Below are 13,085 nucleotides of genomic sequence, written 5' to 3'. Positions count from 1 at the left end.
ATCTCTTACTATAATACGACATTTTAATATTTTTTGATCACTAGTCAGTTTGTTACACTTACCCCAATATTGGGGCAAGTGTAACTAAATTCATCTTTATTCCAAAAGTACTTCAAAACCATAATGTATTATATGCATAGAAAGGTAATATTTCATTTAATGGATATTGAGTCTTGAGTTAAAACTACAGTATAGAATTTCAACAAAATGGACTAAAACATTTTTTTTGGGGTGTGTCATACTAATGTATGAAGCGCTAGTGATGTCCCAAAAGAAAAACAACGTATTTTTTATTAATTAACGTAGATAGTTGATGGAAATCCGATGACACTAACTTTTTGAAGGATCATGGGAAGAACTTGTTATGTCATGTTGACAAGTCAACATTATATATCCATTGTGGACAATCCTTTAAATTCAGGTTGATGATTGTACTGTTTAATAAGACAAGTTATAGTACTAATTGATTACAAAAGGATCGCAAACTTTTATTCAAACATATTCTACGGCTTGCGGTTTTTAGCATGGAACATGCTTTTGTCTTGCCCACCTGGCCGGATGCGTTACGAAAACATCGCACAGGCAGCGGTAACGAAAACAAAAAATAAAGTCACGAAAGTAGCGCGGCGCGGGTTGGAGTGGCTTCAGTTGGCCGCGAATGTCGCTTCGGGAATAACGTGTGACCCGCGCCCCGCAATTTTTTTTATTTTCCTTCAAGAATTTGGACAACCAGCATTCAGAGAATCAGTGGGCAAAGCATGTTCCATGTTTAATAATTTTAGCCGTTAGGGTTTAAGTAACCATCATCTTTAAATAATAACTTATTTCTTTTAATATAACCTATAAACCAATTGTGTCCGGGTACGATTAGGGTTAGGGTTAAACGGTGTGTCAATATTATTTTCTTTAATATACTGTCCAATTAATTCGAGGACTACTTTTTTTGTGAGACTTGCTTTTCCAACGTATGCAAATTTTCTGCAAAAGATGTTTCAATCTCTTTGGGTAATATTTTACTTCTGTTAAAATTGTCTTCTTTCGTAAACATGATTATACATATCCATATGACATATCCTGTTTTTTTACACTTTCAACTTTTTTTTGTAATTTTCCTTGGTCGTAAGCTCCTTTATCTGTCTTTCGTTTATATTTACATGTGGAAAAAATGCGCATTAATTATTATCACATGTTAGATAAGCACTTATTTTAAAAACTTGTGTATTAAATTGAAACACATGCACTCTTCCGAGTACCTACCTACTTAGCTAACATAAAAAAACATTTTATTTCAATTGTGAACATTTTTTCGATCAATATAAATAATGCGTCGTGTCCCATCACTAGTTAAAATAATGACTATGCGAATTCATAGAAAAAATATGGGGGAAGTGTGACACAAAACAAAGGCACACTTACCCCACGCGTTTACTTTCGTGGGGGAAGTGTGTCTACTCGATTAAAGCTTTAAAATGATTATCAATAAGTAAAACGATAACAACACGTGAAGCAGAGTATCAAAACACATATACTCACCAAATTTTACAACCATCAACAGAGCAATCTATACAGGAAATTATAATCACTCTGGTGACCACACGAAATTAAACAATATGACACAATAATATCTTATTTACATAATTTGCGATCCCGATTTTTAGAACAATCTAACCACTCTAACCCCACACCTATTTCATTCACTGCCATTACTTCTTAAAGATGCACTTAACTAAGACCAATACAATTTTTCACAAATTAACATGATGAGGTATACAAAGTCCAGTTTATTGTCCTAAACGACCTAAACCTAACCTAAAGTTTCAAATTGTACTGGAATGTTTGTTGTGCCTATGTGTACATTTGATCGTATTCTGGGTGCCTTTTTGTGCAATGATTTATTATAACGCATTCCCTAAAAGCTTAAATAACTGTTAATGTACATTTTAAACATATTATATTGTTTTCGCGTTCAATGCAGAAATACGATTTTTTCCAAGACTCTTTATATTCACGAATTCGGACCTGCTTTACATTTTTGGCTACTCATTTTACTTAAATTCAATAGAAGCACAGACAGTCAACTGATTTGTTGTGAGCCAGGTAGGCATGCAAAGATTGTATGTGTGTGATTAGTGCAGTGTTTCCCAACCTTATTTGTGCCATGCCCCACTTTAACGCTTCAAAAATCTTCAGAAATGCATTTTTTAACAAAAAAATGTACCAAATATTTAATGATTTGCACATTGCCCCACAAAACATTCAAATTGCCCCCCGGTGGGGCGTATGCCCCACGTTGGGAAACACTGGATTAGTGCATACCAATCATGTAACATGCGGTATAAATAAACTGAAATTAACTTTTAACAGAACTGCTCACAAACAATATATTTTTGCACTGGGGGGTTACCCTATTTGGCCTATTTCAATACACAAAACCACTATTGTTCTTAGCCTACCTTAAATTTTATGTCTTACTCATAAAAAATGAATATGCGTGGCAATGATATACAAAAAAAATGTGCTAACTAATAAATACATATTTGTTTGGTAACTATTTTATGATGTTTAATTACGGTATTTCGTATACTTGTAATAATAATTATTTTAGTATACCTACCTATTATAATTAAATAATATTATGTTCCTCAGAAATAAAACATTATAAAGGAATCACACGGAATAAGTAATTACAATCATATTAACGTGATGCTATAAATGTGAATAATGACAAATTTAATTGAATCTAAAAGAAGTTTGTGTTTCGATAGCTCACTAATCATCTAATACTGTCAACTTCAGTGTTTCCCTCTCCACTAAACACTTGCAAGCGGAATGATTTTGTGTACTGAAAATTCTGTGGGCAATTTCTAGATTAGCGTAACTATTTGAGCTCGTAAAGTTGTTTCATCAAATTTAATGTTCAATTAGCTACTGCTACAGCTTTTTTAGTTGCCGTACATTATTTTTATTAGTACCTAACTAAAGTCAAGAGTACGCAGTATAAAAACGAAAAGTATTAGCGGCATTGTTATTTACCTATGTTCTTTTCTAGATTGAAAATTTCGTAAACAAGTCAACTACTGTTTTATATATTATTAATTTTATATACAACTAGCTGACCCGGCAAACTTCGTACCGCCTCAGAATCGATAATCTTGTTATTAGCTGAATTAAATTCAGTTTTTTATTAAGTTAAAATGAATACTCAAAATGAATAAGTTCAATAAATGTGCAAAAATCAAATCAAAATGAAAATTATTTTAATTATATTGAACTGTACACACGATGGCCGCGTGGATTAAGCGCCGGTCTATAGTGTCGAGGGTCCCATGTTCGAATCCTGGGTCTGGTAAATTCACATATTGTAATTCAATTTCAATTCAATGATGACTACCGAGCTAACCTTCAATCGTAAATTGTGCGGTGGCAAGCCAGGCAGATCCAATGAGTTTAAAAATTCAGTTGGATAGTTGATTGCTTCGTCTTCGTTTGTTACACAGTCGATAGATTTGAAGGAATGCAGTGGACCAACGATTTGATTTTGAATTGTGAAGTTTAAGTGATCCACATCTTTGTTCTTTACCGCAAGAATGCTCGTTCACTCAACCAATTGTCATGTTTGTGATTAGCAATGATGTTCGGTAACACTTTGTTGATGAGTTCGTCCTTAGTTAAGACGAAATTGGAAAAATTCAGCGGAAACGAAATCAATCCGCTCGATTTATCGACAGGAACACGGCCGTTACCGATAGTCAGCAATTGCTTGGAGAAATCTTCGACAGATGGATCGTTTAGCAATGCAACTCGCATGTTTGTCATCAGCTGAAGTGTCTTCACATAGTACCACAGAGTCGATGATTTGGGGCAAGCATTTATTTCATCAGCAGCGGTCGATCTTGGAATGACTGGTAGTGTTTGGCGAAAATCGCCAGATAGTAGAATCATTGCGCCTCCAAAACTTCTTGAGTCATTGCGCAGATCTTTCATAGTTCGATTGAGTGCTTTCAATGCGAGTTTGTGCGCCATTGTGCATCCATCCCAGGTGATGATTTTACTTGCTAACAGAACTTTGGCCATTGCTGAGTATTTCGCAATGTTGCATGTCAGTTTTTCAGTCGGAAATTTCAACGTTGAATGAGGCGTTCGGCATCCTTCTAACAACGTGGCCGCTATCACAGAAGAAGCAACTGCTACAGCATTTTCGGATCTCGCACGAACAGTAGCCAAAATCAATGACATGAGGAATGTCTTCCCAGTTCCATCGGGCGCGTCGAGGAAAAATAACCCACCATTTCCATCATCAATTGTCTTCATTAACGTATCGTACACTTCCTTCTGTTGAGGGTTCAACAGTGGTACATTCGTTCGAACTGATTGGTTCAATGCATCTCGATCATATTCACGATCACGTTCCAATTCTCGATTGAAAGCGTCGTTCATTCCACGATGTGGCGTTGGCATTCCTAACTTGACTAAAAAACTGCCGCACATGAGGTAACACATGTATTCGATCAAAAGCAAAGCCTGGTTATGTATCTCCTCATTCACCTCGAGATCGGGATTTCCTGAACTGACACAAATTCGATGTAAAATGTCTTCTGACATGTCATCCTTTCACTTGTTCCACAGTTCAGGTGGATTCGATGGGAAGTATGTCGAAATAATGTGCGTATCTGACTTGGAGATGCAGAAACAATTGCTTCAGCGATTGTCATATCCCAATGAGTATCGTTTTCAAGCAAATTGAGCTGTTAACATGAAGCACGAAATGTTGGGCACACTACACAATTGACAGTTAGACATTTCGACTATCATTCTTTCTTTTGTTTGTTTGTTTCTTCTTTATTGTTTCTATCATGTATCAGAGATGGCGTTGTATACGGATTTAAATTTTTTGTGATTTTCTTTTATTTTCGAATGCGCGAGGTTTTCATCATTCAAATGCATCGATGTCAGTCAAAAGCCTTTCCATACAAAATGTATGAGAAAATTAATCTTCTTCATAATTTGTTTTTTTCCGTGATTTATCCAATGTTTTAATAGTTATTCTGCTATTCGGGGCGGAGACAAATCCAACAAATCAAAGATCATAAAAATCGGTCCAGCCGTTCTTGAGTTATAAATGGTGTAACTAACCCGACTTTGTTTTATATATATAGATTTAGAAACATACGATTTTTACAAAATACTTATACCTACTGGGTGGGAAATGAACCCACCCGCAATGTTGTGCTTTCAATAAAGATTACTAAATTCTTAATTCTTGTGCATTATTCGTTGAAGAAAACATACAACAGTTCCTGAGGTGAATGCAAAGTGTGTTAGTATTGTAGAAGGTTGTTCACTATACAGGGATCTGTGAGCCTTTACTTAAAGATGGTAGCAAAATATGGTCTATTGCTGTGTGTACGTCTGACAGTTTTTGTAGTTGATTAATTGCACCACCTTAAAAGACAAGGTGGACAAAGATTTTGATTCAAAAATAGATTGTGTACAATCTCTATATACCAAAGTGCGATCAAGCACAGCAATTATTATAAAACCGGTTGTATCAAATTTTAATATAGGAGTATCAAGTATAATATACTGTTTAATTTTTCGCTATACATATTTAATTCACTTGAAAATATATTTTGAATTGATTGTATGATGAATAGATATCGAATCGAAGTGAAGTTATTTCTTACCAGTTGGACCAGCTTGGGAAACTTCTTCCGCACCTCTGTGCCAAATGTTGGACGACAGAATTACAATTTTAATAAAATTATGTATTAAATCTTAATTATAAGCAATTATTTTGACAAATATTTTTCATTTACGTCAAAAAACATGATCGTGTCAGCCGGCTTTTAGTGCAACTACATAAGTTTTATGGTACAACAGGTACGTACCTATATTGAATATCAAATACTTGCGAATATGTTTTAAATAAGATAATTTCGCTTTTTTGACAGAAAAAGTTACGTTTTCCACACCTATACTCTCGGGTCCAGTGCTGTTGACATAAATTTTTGTTCAGACAAATATAATTTTTTACTTTAAAGAATTTTGCAGTTTAATATATTATATTTATAGACACAAATAAATTTTGTGGTTTGATTACTTTTTTTCTTACCCCGTCTTATCTGTTATGCGTCGTGTGTTCACACTCGACTTTGAAAAATTCTTCATCGATACGTATCTGTCTTATTCCTTCATTGACTTACTGTAACATGAGTTAGAAAACGACCGACGTGTATAATTGTGACATACCATATAGGAAAAATACTCTATTTCACCTATCATTTCATAAATAGGTCTGGGCATGGTGCCGACCTCTGAGCTACCATCTCACTCGTCGACTTCAAAATGTCGTCTGGAGAATAATCCATGTAGTCACCTCAAAAAACATGGTATCGACACCATTTCTAATTATTTTTATAAATCGGTGACTTTGCTATCACCTTTCCATAGGTGGCATCATCCAATTTGTAGTAGATACTAAGATATCTTAGTAGCTACACTTACCCCGACTCACCTTATTAATTATTCAGATTATCCAAAATTAGGGTGGCGACCGGATAATAGAAAACTTTACTTCCGGAATAAGTTTCATACTGTTTAAAAATCCATGCCTTTTCTGACCACAATACGAAAGAAGCTGAGGTTAGGAAAATCAAGGTTTACAGATTGAAACAATAATTTATTGTCAAGTTGAAGAAAATTTCTAAATATTTATTAAATACAAAATTTACATAGCAGATCATTTGATATAAATCACAATAAAAAAATACAATATTCATCGAATATAAGAAATACATGCCAAAACGTAATTACCCAGTAAATATTTTATACTACTAGAGCTTCTGGGAGAAATGGTTTCTGAAACCATTTTCAGATAGATTAAGTTTGATTTCGAAGATCTATAACATGCTAACTGATAAGATATTGCAAGCTTCAACGTGTTCTGTTGTTTTTCTACAGGATATACACCGTATATACTTTAATGACAATGTGAATTTGTATTGAATTGTAAGGGCTACATAAGAGTGATAAATTAATGGCAAAATAATATGTATGTAATTATTTACGGAATTAATATGCTGGAGATAAGGTTTTATAAGAATTTTTTTAATAGGTACACAGGGACAATATTTCAGTTGAGTATTTTTTTAAATTGCAACAGCGATAATCACTAGTTGGCATGCTTTCTCAATTTTAAATAATAACAATAAATACAAAAATTCATTAATTTAATCTCTAGGGTCAATCAATGGACATTTTCGAAGGATAATAATGTATTGTTAATAAATTGAAACATTACAGGACAGACCCCAACGAGTCAAAGCACTTATTTGCTAGATTAATATTAAGCGAATACAGTTTTATATTCATATAATAAACAAAAACTAAATCAATTAATTATACAGCAAAATAATACATTATTTTTTAAAATAAATAATTATGTATGATTATTTACTGCGACATAATAAAATGGCTCACTTCCATGCACTGCCCTTGTCTGGAAATGTCTATCGGTGGTTAATTTTTAAATTAAAATGCTAGTCGATTATATATTGGTTTACGCAGTAAAATAAATAAATTATTTGCAGTTGGGTAGTAGAAAATGTAAAACTAAAAGGGTTTATAAAATCGGTTTCACACAACGTTTGTCAGTGTATACAGCACATTGAAGATGCGTAACGTGAAATGCATTTAAAACTGACTAGCCTCCTAGCATTGTACGGAGAGGCCTTAAAAGTATTACATTATGTTTTTAAAAATACTAAGCGAAGATTGACTTCAGCAATAAAAAATAATTAAACTTCACATGCTTCAGATGTCATTTCATAGGACTTGTTTCCCTGGATTGGGCCAGACTAAATATTTAAGAGTGCACGGGCATTGTAATACAACGTCGAGAGATATAAATCCGCCATCTATTAAACAATATACTAATACATAATGCAGTAAATTTAGATGATGTGATAATGGTGAAATAATATGTGCAATATAATGAATGTTACATGTGAGGACATGTTTGAAAAAAGTAAAAAATCACATTTGTACAGATAACCTTAAAATACTATACGTAAGCAGAAATAAGAATATACAGATCTCTATAGCCTTGATAAATAGTGCAAAAGAAAAGCATGTTTTGAAAAATGAGAATCTTTTAATAAATGCATTATTACTTTTGGAGATTCTTAAAGAAAAATAAAAATGTCTAAGCGAGCTGAAACAATTTTTAATTCACTGGGTTAATCAAGTTGAAGAAAGGCAAATCATTTACCATTGTAAATGTAACTATATGCCTTATCTTAAAAAACAGGAATGCAGACATAATTGAACTTTTTCGCTGTTTATAAGAATGATTGTTGGTGTGCTAAATAATTAATTAAAAATGGTAACATAAAACATATTATTCTAATGATTATCGTTAAATCATAAAACATTGAGTATGCAGCTGTAAGTTGGTCGATTCATCAGTTCACAAAACACTGCAGCGAGAACACTAATGTCGATTCTGCAATGCCTCAACGAGACAATTTTATGAGCATGATAGATAGATATTTCCACCGATAAATCAATCAGCTTTCGAGCAAACTGCTTCAATTAACTGTCTAATGTACACGGAGCAAAGCATATTTTAAGAACTTTGATAGGACTGATTACCTATTCAAATCTGTAATTAGAATGGTCCGTAAATATAATGCAATGTTTGATATTTTAAAATGTGGTATGTAAAGAATAGAAATAGCCGCTTTAGTATAATAACATGATTTGAATATAATCATTGAAATGTTAGCCTGTACCATAACGTTCGTTAACCTATAATAAAAATTAATAATACAATCAGGCTGTTAATATGCGATAATATTATTTTAAATTCTAAATAAGTAAATGTACTGTCGGTAGGTAATATAAAATTTGAATTGACAAAATATTCCGCCATAAGGTTTACTATTAATACAATAAATACATACATTATAATTCTGGATAGAGTGTCTCGCATGAGAAAAACGTAACTTTTTCCATCACATAAAAAAACCAAATTCGCCATTATTACTTATTCATATTATAACAACTTGTGTACACTTGTGTACTCATCGACAAATAAACAAATCGCAAAGTGACTGAAAATGCTGCGTTCTCCACTAACATAATTCTTCAGTCCAGAATTACACATTTACCTTTCAGGTCTCATATTCGCATGATAGTTTTTTGTCTCCATTTACTTTTAGGCCAAATAACATAACTTTCGATCTACAATGGAAGCGTCGAATCCTCCGAAACAGTAAACTATTTAAAGTTTTCATGTAAAAAATTGTAAGGTATTGTATATTTTATATTTCGAAAGAAATGCAATTTTCAATTAGGGCTGGAAGCAAGGCCGATTATAGTCAGGCCGTGGCACTGAATTGTGAATATGATGGTATTAGTTATTGATTATTTTCGAATGCAATGTGATAAACATTTTCACAATAAATGAAGATTTTTGATTGCATATTTTGTTCAAATTATTACTATTTATTTCGATATGCAATAATTACCATTTTCTACAAATAGTTTATCATTTGTATTGCATTCAAATCGTTACAAACATCCGAGTTCGTGAGCAGACACAGCAAGCAGCCTTCGGTGATTGAGATTATCACAAAGTGACGCCTTACATGGCTAGGACACGTATTCCGGATGGTGCCAAAGAGTGTGACACTTCGTACCCTTGTGGGACAGCCTTAAGGGTTCCGTCGCCATGGCTGGCCCTCCCTCACTCTGCAGCGGTGCTACAGGAGCGACCTACGTGCTGCATGTCTGACATGGCGAAAGGTGCAAGAGTTGGCGATGGACCGAGGGAAGTGGCGCGAACTTGTGCTTGCCCTATGCCCCAATATTGGGTCGTGACAGGGTGGAAGAAGAAGATTGCATTTGAAGTATAAGCAATAAGTGGCACTACCATCAGAGTTTATAGTTTTGTGTCACGGTTTGACTATAGTATGCCTTCATGCGAGTCAAACTGATAATTGCAGTACATAAAAGGCTTAGGGAGACTCGTCAACCAGTGGGAAGACTTTCACACGTTTTCGTTGAATATCCACTATAAAATTCTTTAAAATTATATGATGACGCAACTATAAGGCGGCATTGATAAATATAAATATTACTGTACATGCCATCTATTAAACGCTAATGGATATACATTATATTCAATTGACTTTATATATTATTGTTATTATGTTAGCAAAACAGCTAGAAAACGTTTTCTTATATTCTTAAATGGTATAAAATTTGCGAAAACATCTAATTCTCTAAACTTGCGACCCTCTCGGAATGTGCGTGACGAGATATGATGTTATTATGCATAATTTTCTCTGAAAATACTTGTGATTCAGCAAAATGTCATTGTTGATTGAATTTTACGAGAATTTCGACAAAGTAGCCATAGATAATATTATAGTATCAACCAAAATAACAAATGATGAAATATAACTTGCTCTGTCTGGTACTGCTGTGCACATTCCGAGAGGCACTGCACTAATCTACAATAACACTTCATTTCGCCATTCGTCACGTCTAGCAATCTAGTTGTATTATTAACAATTTTTAACTTGCAAAAGTTTTAATTCATTCAATTCCAATAGGTCCAAAAGTATACAATATTAACGGAGAATGTTGAATTTATTGTGTTTGAATAATCACCACAAAAGTAAATTCTAAATCAGTTAAATTAATTTTACATGTACCTAAGCATAGTATACCAATGGAAGTCATATCATGACTGTTTGAGATATTAAATTTTAAATAAAATCCCACTTATATTCGTAATCATGGTATGTAGGTATTTTGATTACGGAATTATAATAAATGGTAACTAATTAAAAGATGTGACAAAATTTAACAATGTATACATTTTGCCCCAATTGGATATTGCTTTACTATATAAGGTACCTAAGTAAAAAATAATGACATGTAAAACTTGTACCGAATAAAAATATCAGATTACTACAGTCCGATAACAAGTAATCGGCGACAACAGGAAACCGTTGTAGTCGCATATAAAAGACTTCTCAGTGATACCTGTCATGGCGGCAACACGTGCTAGAGGTACGTTTAAATAACGTAACTGCACTCTTTTTAGACGCGACTCCCTTCTTTCACAACCAAAATTTTACTAATAATAATTCTAACGTTACTCCTGATCGTTTTAGACATATTTTAATTATAAAAAGCTTCAAATTATGTAAATTGATAGATCCATGCAGTAAGGAAGCGTAAAATGATATGATAAATTTGGGGGCGTTCCTTATTTGAAAACGGAGATGCGATTAGCTTTACTGGAGGGGATTGTCAGTTCACAGTTTTAACACGTGGACAAGAAATTATTGTTCGACAGTACACGCTAGTCGTCGTATAATAGATAATTTTATATTAGTCCTCTTTCACACCTGCACAATGGTTTTCTTTATTGTATTACATAATTCAGATACACATTTTATGGAATGACAGATTCCTAGTGTTCGTATATATTAAAAGAAGGATAATATCTGACGACGTATTATAACATTTTGATAAAATTGCGATTTTCAAAGTGGTATTTTTGTTCGGTGAAAGTTTTAGTCATTATTTTACAAACTTACCTATTCCATAACGATACCGAGTACATAATAATTTATTATTGTTTCCGTAATTTTGTATAGAAAGCTAGAATTTCATATCTATGTTACCGTAATATATTTAAGTATTTATTTATAAATGTAAATGTCATATTTTGCATTACTTACGCCTAACTCGATAGGGTAATTTTATTTTCCTTAACATCATTGATAATATTTTTAAATTCAACGAGACCATAATTCGTGTTTTCAAAATATGCTTGGAAACGCAGAAATGATAATATTACCAGTCATGTCCCGCAATGGACGAGAGATTAGCAATCTGTCGCAATCACCGCCGCACGAGACTTGCTTCGATTCCATACTGCGACCGACTGATAGAAAGCCTTTTTTTATTGAACGCAGTCAAAAATATTAATTCTCGTTTATGCGGATTGTAAACATTGACATTATTTTATTATAAAGAGTATAGTGAATGTGTCCATAAAATCTTTTTTTTGATTACAGGTTTTTACCACAATTCTTCTATCGATGTTAACTAAGCGTATGATATAATATATAATTTAATCAAAACTCGTTTCTAGCATAATTTCTTCGGATGTCATTAATTTTATCACTGGACACACTCGATAAAGCAGTAGGTATGAGTAGTGATCTTTTTGAGAGGAATACCTTTTTTATAGATATCTCAAAACAGATTTGATAATAAGCGTTGTCAAAAATCATTAGTGATTTAAAAATTCACAACCCATTCATTCACATGATCATAAAAAGCCTTAAAGCGACATATTATCATTGTGTTAAAATTGCATAAATGTTCATCTTTTTTATTATTATACTGATACAACATTATGCTTATGTTTAGTTATAAAGTTTATGACAAACTTTTACCACTGACACGATACCAAAATTGAGATAATTTAAAAATAAAATAAATAACTTAAGAACTACTTACATTTCAATAATAATACGTCAATTCATAAAATAAAATAATTATGCATTCAAAGGTTTTTAATATCCAAATGACAATCAATATATTGTTTTTATAACAATTCAATCAATCCAGAGGAAATATTATAATAATTGACAATATGGCTCATTTTTTATAGTAACGCAATAACATATTTCAGCTTGTTGAAATCTAGAATATATACATTATAGCAGAACAGCCTAATGAACAAAAATGAGACCGTTTAGGTTTTTCCACAGAAATTTTTATTCTGCTTCAATGTAGATACATTATTTGAGGTATGTGATCTTATTTACATGTCATCTTTAGCAAACATGTCTCAGCTCCACCAAAGACAGATAGCTAACTACAATAACAATGACTGTCTCCTCAGATATAGGTCTTCAAATGCATAATTATCACTAAACACAATCTGCCGTACAAAAAAACATTTGACTTGATCATAGTCATATTTTTGATACGCCTTCCAAGGACACTTACCATATTACATACAAATTATCAACATCTTAAACACATTATATAAT

Source organism: Rhyacophila brunnea, unplaced genomic scaffold, assembly GCF_057557595.1.
Source record: "Rhyacophila brunnea isolate RB1 unplaced genomic scaffold, BYU_Rbru_1.0 scaffold_4, whole genome shotgun sequence".
Classification (NCBI taxonomy): Eukaryota; Metazoa; Arthropoda; class Insecta; order Trichoptera; family Rhyacophilidae; genus Rhyacophila; species Rhyacophila brunnea.
Note: the sequence above shows the minus strand (reverse complement) of the source record.